Consider the following 9,477-nt stretch of genomic DNA (forward strand, 5'->3'; position numbering starts at 1 on the left):
AGGGCAGCTGTCCAAAGGGACCAGGACTATCAGGAGGAAAGGACAGGGGAAAAGGGCAGCTATGCCCCAGGCTGGCAGAGTTCTGGCAGCCATGCCTGTGAGACCAGGAGCAGCTCTGGAGAGAAGGCCCTGGGTCCTGGTGGGCAGCGAGCTGAGCAGAACCAGAGGGACTGGAGATAAGGAAATCTTATTCCCCATGAGGACAGCTTGGCAGTGTGCATGAGCCCAGGGAGGTGGTGCCATTTCCGCACTTGGAGGGTTTCCAGCCCCCACAGGATAACATCCTGAGCCTAGTCTGACCCCAGGGCTGAACCTGCTCTGAGCAGGGGTAGGAATGGAGGCCTCCTGAGGCCCCTGCCAGCCCGAGGTGTCCTGTGGTGCTATAGTCTGGTGGATGGGCTGCAGCCATTGTTCCTTAGAGCCAGAGAAAACTGAGGTGGGCAGTGACCTCTGGAGGGTTGTGGGTCCAACCACCTGCTCAGTCTAGGCCAGCTCCTATCAATGTTGCTCATGGAATTGTCTGGTCCGTCCTGACCAGAGCTTCACTGCAAAAACTTAAAGGTGGCCCTGGGTTCACCAGTGAAACTGTGGGTGTGCTACTATATGAATCCCAAAATAAAAAGTGTAGGAATACTGCATCTATAGGGTGTAGCTTCTACAGGGTGTACCATGGTAAAATTAATGCTTGTCCTTTAATTGAAAGATGGGGGCTAATCAGGAGAATCATCTCTAATTTTGTAGAATCATCTCTCTACAGCAAGGAAGAAAAGACTTTAAACAGAGTTATGGAGACATATAAGCAAGGGTAAGTAAGTAAAATCAATTAATATATTTTTGGATATTTTGGAGTTTCGAAGGAAAAACATGATGCTCAAAGGCAAACATCTGAAGCTTCAGCCCTAATCTATCTAATAAAAAGCCAAAATGTTTGAAATTTTACCACAGCCAAAAGCTAATGGATGAAACTGTGAGTTCAACGGCAGCTTCTCTTTGATTTAGGAAATGGTCTCATAGTACAAGAGGGTGTCTTTTCCTGTGTCAGTTAAACAGACTGACGGCCAGACCTTTTGTTTTCAGTAGAAGCAGCAACATAAGAAATTACAGGTCAAGGAATACTGACATTTACTACTGCCACCTATACATACAATAATTCTTTACTGCTGCCGAAATGTTCAGGAGTGTAGCTGACCGATGAAACTGCAGGTTTAGCCTTCTGCATTCATCCATAGGGATGCAAAACAGTTTGTCCTTGCTGAGATTTCTGTTTGTCTCAGGCTGCCTCTTCACTGGAGATTAATCCTGCATCACTTCATCTCCTGCTGGCATTCTCTGCCCTGTCTCCGTGAAAGCAGTATTTGAAAGCAATTTCTGATAACCTAGGATCTGGAGGAAGGACCTTCTGGCCTTTTGGGTTTTTTTTTCATAGCTAAGGACAGCTGCACAGACAAAACAGAGAGTACAAAGGACCTGAACAATAAGTAATGACTAATTAACTTCATACCAATTTTTGGCAGAGAACTGGTCACTGGCAGGCTGAAAAACATTTTGGGTTCAGTCTGCTTTTAGCATCATTACTGCCAAGGTCTAACATTTTCCCTTCAGGCTGGAGACTTGAAAGGTAGCTGATGCAAACTGATTACCATGTTTTTGATTAATGGTCAACCTAGAAGGAAATGTGCCAATGGTCTGGGGCATGCATGTCAGCATCACTGCTGTCTGCAGACATTCACACTCCTGTTGCTAGAGGATTACCTTTTTCTCTACCTGACTTCATACTTCACTCCTCTTTTTTTTTTTAATATTTGCTGACATTTTTGACATTTTTGCATCTTCTTTACTCCACCAAGCTCCTCTTAGCACACCACACCTGATTGGTTTTTGCCATTGATCCTAGTTTTGCTATATCTACATCCAAATTTGGTATTTCTGATACTATCACTTAGGCAATACTGGGCGTATGTAACTTTACCATCAGTAGAGCTCAGTTTGAGTGGCTCTGTACTCAAAGCTCCACTACCATTGTTCACTTCATCCTCGTTGTACTTAGTAGACGTAATTGCTTTACTTTAACCTCCATTCCCCTGACTCTTTCATACTAAGCAGGAGCAGGTTCTCACTATATGAACCAAGAGTTTACATACCAGATCAACAGAGTAACTTGTTTTTCACACTTCTGTTTCACTTTGTCACAGGTCCCCTCTAGGACCTTAGCTGCTGTGGGACCATGCACCCCATGAGATCTCCAGTATGCCGAGGCCAAGAGGGGTATGAGCTCCATAGTGTGCAGGAAGCCAAGTTTTCAGTGCCAGGACCTCCAGGATGGGGAAACAGAGTCACTAACAAGGCTCCTTATGGGGTACAGGGACACAGGTTAGTGGCACAGCACTTCACAAAACAAGCCTGTGGTTATGGTTCAGGGAGTTCCTCCATGCCATCATGTCTTCACTGCACTGCACTTATGGATGTTTGATTTCCTGTGACTACATCAAATAAAGTTGCTTTTTGATGCCAGCTAATAGTTGCCATAGGGCTTTATAAAATGTGGATTGTACTTCAGACCCTTTACCATCCCTCAAGTTCTCCACAGAAAGACAGCTATATTTCTGAATGCCTTTTAGGATAGTTGTGGCCCACATGACTGTAGCAATTGGCTGAGCTGTATTTACAGTTATCTTTATTTCAGGCAAATTTTTCACATACATATAAAAAATAAACAAACAAAATGTAAACTGTGAAGATATGAAAAAAAATACAATAAAGCATTCCAGTAACCTTTCTGATAATGCATTTAAGAAAAAAATTAATATAAAATAATTTGTAGCTAATAGACTCCATTAACTTTCAGTATGTCTCTTTTCAAACTAATCATCAAGTTTTCATTCACACCTTTTCATGTTTCAGTAGATTTCTTTGCCCATTTTTGAGCAAACCTATCACTCTGTCACATGAGAAAAGCAATGTCTGTTTGACTGGTCTCATGGATATGGAGACAACATGATATCTTTAATTAGTTCCAGGGAAGTGTCAGCTTGTAAATACGTTTATTACCAAAAAAGGTGGCCAAATCTATAGCTTTACACAGTAGTGTCAGAGTATATCTAGTTTTCTAATTATGGAGTTTCATTAATTGAGATTGTGTACCATAAAAGAAAATTATACAGTGCTTGAGCAGATGGTTATGTTGGTGAAGGCTGCATTAAATGTTCCAGCTTTTATGTGACTTTTATGTGGCTTTCTTGTATGGTAATTTTATCTGAGAGTGCAAATTCACAAACTGAATACCAGAGGTGCCTTCCATTTTGCTAAAAACTTTTTTTTTTGTCTCTTGGTTTTGTTAATTTCTGATACCTAGTAATGTCACATACTACAAAACCAATGAATGCATCGGGATAAAAGCCAAAAGGTATGTGTTTTAGATTAAGTACAACCCTTTTACAAAGCATAATGTTTGGAAACTGCAACAATTCCGAGGCAGCTAAAAACTGCCAGGGTGATGCTGAAACCACAGGCTGCAATCACAGAGAAACCTGAGAGCAGCAGTTTTGAAATGGAGCTTCAGCCCCGCTTCTGAGAGCTGCAGGCCAGGTCCCGTCTGTGCAGGCAGGCAGAGCAGGTGCTCACGGTGGTCTCAGCTGTTTGCTGAACTTCCCACACCTGCCTTGTTGCCAGGCACTGTGAAATGAGCTTAAAGAGGAAAAAAAAAGATGCTGGAGTCTGGCTCAGAGAAAGAGAAGTTATTTTGCAGAAGACTGAAGAAGAATCCAAGAGGCAGCAGTTTGGTTCTCTGAGTCCCAGACTGAATGTGGCTTACCCAAGGAAGAGGAGCAGGATGGGAACCCAGATTGCCTCCCATGAGGCCTTGTTATTAGAATTATGACTTTTGCCTTTACATCTCAGAGAAGGACAGAGAGGTTTTTACTATGACAGGAGAAATCTCCCCATGGCCTTAAAACAGTTTAAATGGGAAAGAATTAAGAATTTTTCACTTGAAACCATTTATCTGAACTCTGAAGAGCCTGATTGTGCAGAGATTGAAAACATTTTTGCTTTTAAACCCAAACAGGCTACCACTTTTCTTCAAAACAAGCCAGTGTTATTCTGCTGTGCAATGAAAGATCAGTTCTTTGGGTTGTGAAAGGGAGGCTTTTAGATAACTTGGGTGACAGAGGTCACAAAGCCATCCTCTGCCCTGCTCAGTGCACAGAGACCTCCTGTCTATCTACAGGCAGCTGCTGGAAACAGCTTTGCTGCAGTTGGTGGAGCCTGTGACAACCAATCAAGGAGCAGCCAGTGGGATTTCAAATGCTCTCTGTTTGCAAAGAGATTTCTCAGAATATTTTGAGGAAGAAGCTGAGAAGAACAGTACAATGACACAGCAATAATGAACTGTGTGGTTCTCACTGTGCTGAAAGGGTAGCATTTACTTCAGTGCCAACAAAGGATTTGGGTGGAAGGAGGAGGACTTGGACTGGTTAGGCATGAAATTCTTCCCAAGTGAGGAGAAAAAAAAAAAAATCCATTTATGGAGGTCAGGGAAACTGAGTCAAAACCTTCTTGGAAGGTGAGAAAGGGCTGAAGGATGCTGAAGAGGGCAAAGCAGCAAGAGACCATCGGTGGTGTGCTGGGGAACCCGGTGGTGAAGGGGTGCAAAGGGAAACAGAATGTCAAAGCTGTGTGTGACAACCCCAGTATTGAGACAAAAATCAACATATGAATTCACAGGGCACAGAACAGCCTGAGAATTACTGTGTGCCTGTGTGATTACTCAAACATATGTCTTTTGGTTTGCTACATCACATTAGCACTTGGTGAAACACTGTGGGAGTGGTTACCTAAAGCAAAATAATTGGTGCTGAGGACTTGAAGTCCCTATTGTCTGAAGCAGTACAGTGCTTCAGACAAGTTTTAGGTCCATTCCACACCTTGACTGCTCACTAGCTGGAGTATCTCTTCCCATTCTGTTTAATGGGATGCAATTCATTTTATATAGGCCATTGAGTGAGGCAAACCACAGAGAGGAAAGATGATGATCACATGAATGATTTTAGGAAAGTATTCCTGGTACGAACTGAAACATTGCTACACATCTACCCTCTGACCAGATCCCTGATTACAAATAATGGGTATAAGTGCACAAAAAGAGAAAATGAAAGGGTTAGTTATCCAGGAAGTTCAAAAGAAGAAGAGAAAGGACTACCAACCAATTTTTATCTTCAAAGGAAGCATGGCATGGGGCAGGAAGTAATCTGCTTTGAGATCTACGTCTCAGTTAGAAAAATGACCTGGATTTATCATAAATGAATTTGAATTTTTGGCTTTAAAAAAAAAATCTGAATGGTGAAAACTAAATAGATATTAGAATGATTGTATTGATGTGCTTCTATTTTTTTCCCCCATATCCGATATTGATTATTATACTTTTCTTTCTTGTTGTAGAAGATTGTTGAAATGCATTTACCCAATTCCTTCCTTCTTTCTCCTCTCTTCCAGCTAATGTTTATATCTAGCAGAAAATTCATGCAGAAAGACATACATCAGAAAAAGAAGGCAGGAACATGCCTCAGCAAATATTTCAGTATTTCTTTATTATAAGATGAATTTTAAAAACTATTATACTACACCTAAATGCTTGTAAAGATGTATGACTTGTTCAAAAGCAGCTGAGGTGGACTGAAATATATCTTTCGATATCAACTAAAGGATGAGGTTGTAGAAAAACTTAGTGTTTAAGTTTTTCACTATTTGCTTGAATCAGTATACAGAAAGCAAATTATTACTGTGTTAATTGCTGTAGGTTCCTGTGTTTCCAGTGTAGCATGATTCCTCTCCAAGGGCTTTTTGTGCTGCAGCATCTCCAATTATTAGAAGTTTGGCTTCTCATTAAAAAAACTCCTACAGTACAGAGAAGCCAGGCATCTTGGAGCCATTTCACACTTGCTTGTGGGCAGAAATTGTGGAATGCTGACTATTCTGCATGTCAAGTCTTGCCAATGGCTGGAGAAAAATAAAGCCATTATTTAAAACAGCATTGTTATTTTTTTCCAACAAAAGCAAGACCCATCTGGTTCTTATACTCCATGAGACCGTGTTAAGCAGTGCAGATTTTGCTGACTTAAGGACAGTGTTCAGAACCAGAATATTTTTAGTGTTTCATGTTTGAAATCTGCTTGGCTCCAGGCAGGAGGAGGGTATAGGTGAGGGGAAGAAAGCAAACCAAGGGCAAGATCCATGTGTTTCCATGATTTCTGAGGCAGGAGAAAGCTAAATGCCATTCACCACAAGCTGGAAGGATGTTGCTTACATCATGGCAGCATCCCAGGGTTTCAGCTTGATCTGTGGAATGTGTCTGGAAAAAACAGCTCCAGTGACTGCGCAGTCATCTAGATAGTGTGGACTTTAGACAGCTTTTTGATTCTCTGGATTGCTGCCTTTCTTTTCTTGTTAAGAGATTGCTCTGATAAGTACAAATGACTCTACAGGCAGGCGGCTGCAGAGATAAAAGGTGATGAGGTTTATACCTCATTAATCAGTGCTAAGTGATTGTGGTGAGCCACTTGAAACCAGCTAAAAATGGCTCAGAACGGGAATTATTCAAGGTCTATTAAGTTTTAGAACTGGTTTGTTTTATTTAGTGAGACATTTGATTTGCTGTGAAGTTTTCTTGGGATCGTATGATAACTGTTGTGGGTTCAAGAGTGGCAGAAAACACTCATGAAAGTAGAAAATTTTACTTAACAAAACAGCTGTTTTTTGCCCCGAGCACAGACATGTCCCAAAGTCAATTTGAGACAAATAATTTCTTGTCAGTAAGAAAGCTGGGCTTGCTCTGTAATGTATTTCTGCAGCACAGTATCTCACAGCCTTGATGATGCAGACACATCATCAGCATCTGACAGGATTGCTCATATGGACACCCAAAATCAGCAATGAAACCTGATGGTGTTTCCATAATGCTGATCTTCACACACTTGGGGAAGGCCAAAAAAAGACCAGCCTAAGTCTTCCCTGTCCTTCTCCTTTGCAGGTAAATCTCTTTGTTAACCACAAAGACCTCCTAGCTGGCTGTGTAGCAAAAATGTTAACACAGTCACTCTTGAATCTTCCTGATGGGAAGTGACATGTAATTCCGAGTACTAGCTTCTCTGCTCCCTTTTCTGGACATAGTGGTTTTCAGGAGAAAGGGAAGGGGAAATGGAAGAAGAAGTAGAAGCAGAAGGTAAAGGAGAAAGTAAACAAGGCTTTTAGTAATTATCTTCCTGGAAATCTGCCATATGACTAATTTTCATTAAGGCACTTAGAAACAGTGAGATGAGAACTGTAAATCATTGTAACAGTTTTTGTATAACAATTACAAGAAAAAAATCATCATGTGAACAAACAAAAAACCCAACAAAACAACTCAAATAAGACAGAATTCTGATTATTTTCTTTTTAGTGATTCAGTTGCATAAGTGCTGGTTTAGTTGGGATTATCCTGTTTGCCATTCATTGTCTATACCGTAAGTGCTGAACTGTGAAAATGGTAACAGATTTAACTTCTCTTAGGCTTTTTACTCTTTCACTTCAAGGAAAGTGCAAGGACATTTTTGCACACTCTGTTAGTTATTTTATACGATAAGTGTTACGTACCATAGAAGCGGCAGTCTCACTTGCTAAAGAGCCAAACTGACAAACTAAAATTTCTCTGTTCTTTAATCTCAGGCATTCTGAATACTTCATGTTTCTGCATGCAGTTTACTACACCCTTGGATCCCATTACGATAAAATGATCACAGAACTAGCTGGACTGGAGCAGTCCTGATGGAACAATTTCCCACTTCAAGTAATTCATAAAAGTCATTTAGTAACTAAAAAAAATCAGAAACACCCCTCAATTACATAGACCTAGAAAAATATACCAGGAAAACTTTCTCTCTCATGTAATACAAGAGTAATTCAAATACTTTCAGATAAGAATTAAGCTCTTCCTTTGGTTCCTCCTTCTGTGTAGGAGCTGGAGTTCGGATTTTACAGTATTGGTCCTGGTTTGTGAATGGACATCACCTCCAGGGTGATTCAGAGACCTCTTCTGTCTCTTTACTTTGGAGATACCTGTCAAGAATGTTTTGCCATGAGCTAGCTCATGTCAAGATCTTCATTGGACAATGAAGCTGAGTGCATTGTTTGATTGGATTAAAAAGACACATCTCTTTGGACCCAGCAATTCAGAAAGGCTCAAGTGACAATGCATAAATCTGAAAATTATGGTGGAACTTGGGGACCAAAACCAGTGGTCCCCAGCTGAGTTCCTAGAATCTAACACTGTGAGATTGTAATCCATGATGACAGGACACTTTGGGGCTGACACTGATCTTTTTTTCTCTTCAGTTCCAAATCTTTTTTCTAGAGTAAAAAGTCTCTGACTCAGCAGCCGCTGAGAGCTTCCAGTGACAGAAAGAACTGTCTTTTTTGTCATCTACCTCTGGATAGAAGAAATTAAAGCATTATGACATTCTCTATCTTCCTGTATATCTATTGCACAGTCAGCAAGGGCAGAAAAGTGTGGACTGAACTTTCTTGGTTAAGGTGCAAAAAGGAACTGGGAGCTGAAACTTTAGTTTTGCTCTTCACTTTCATATTCAGTGCGATTTGAAGTCCTTCCCATTACACTGTTGTAAAAGGGGTTCTGGCCATCTGGATATCAAACTGTGATTAGTTTATGTAGTCTAGGAATGCATTTACATAAATATTTATAACATAGTCACCCCAAAAACAAATTAAAGTGTCTGCACAGAGCTTCATGCTCAGGTCTGTAGAATCCCATTGGAGTTATACCAAGAAGATTTCTGCATGTAGGCAGGACCCACTTATGCACATTTTATTTTATCTATTTGAACCCTCTGCTTTTCATTAGAGATTGATATTTTCTAGGCAAATTGTACCACTGCAGATAATCCACAGGGATGTTTAGACTAGCTCTGTATTTTGAAATGCATTCTCCACTCCCTTCCATTAGTCTTTTTCACCAGCTGTAATGCACAGTTTTATCTTGTGATGAATTAGTTCACATTTCCATAGCTCAGGGAGATGACAAGATGTGCTGCTACCTGCTCTTTAATGAATAAGTACATCATATTTTACCTATAGTCATGAAATTGCTGCTCTGAGAGATGGGACTATTATTAAAGCTACTGTATTAATTAAAAAAAAAAAAAAAGAAAGTCGTGCTTTAAGACGAGATTTTAGACTATGAATGTGCCTCTATTATCAAGAGAGTTCTTTGAAGGAGATAGTCACCTTGAAAAACATAAGCCTTGCGGCTTAACTGTTTTGAAGTTGTATTTGCCTCATTCCCTTAGTTCATAAAGACTATCTTGTGTACTTTTAAAGGCAGTTAGGGCCCTTGCCATTCCTTCAACTTCTGTGGTAGGAATAACGCTGCAAACTTGTAGGACCTAGGTGATACTGCTGTATGTGAATGGAGAGTTATTGTGTTCT

This window comes from Manacus candei, unplaced genomic scaffold, assembly GCF_025592945.1.
Source record: "Manacus candei isolate 608988 ecotype Guabito, Panama unplaced genomic scaffold, ASM2559294v1 h1tg000074l, whole genome shotgun sequence".
Classification (NCBI taxonomy): domain Eukaryota; kingdom Metazoa; phylum Chordata; class Aves; order Passeriformes; family Pipridae; genus Manacus; species Manacus candei.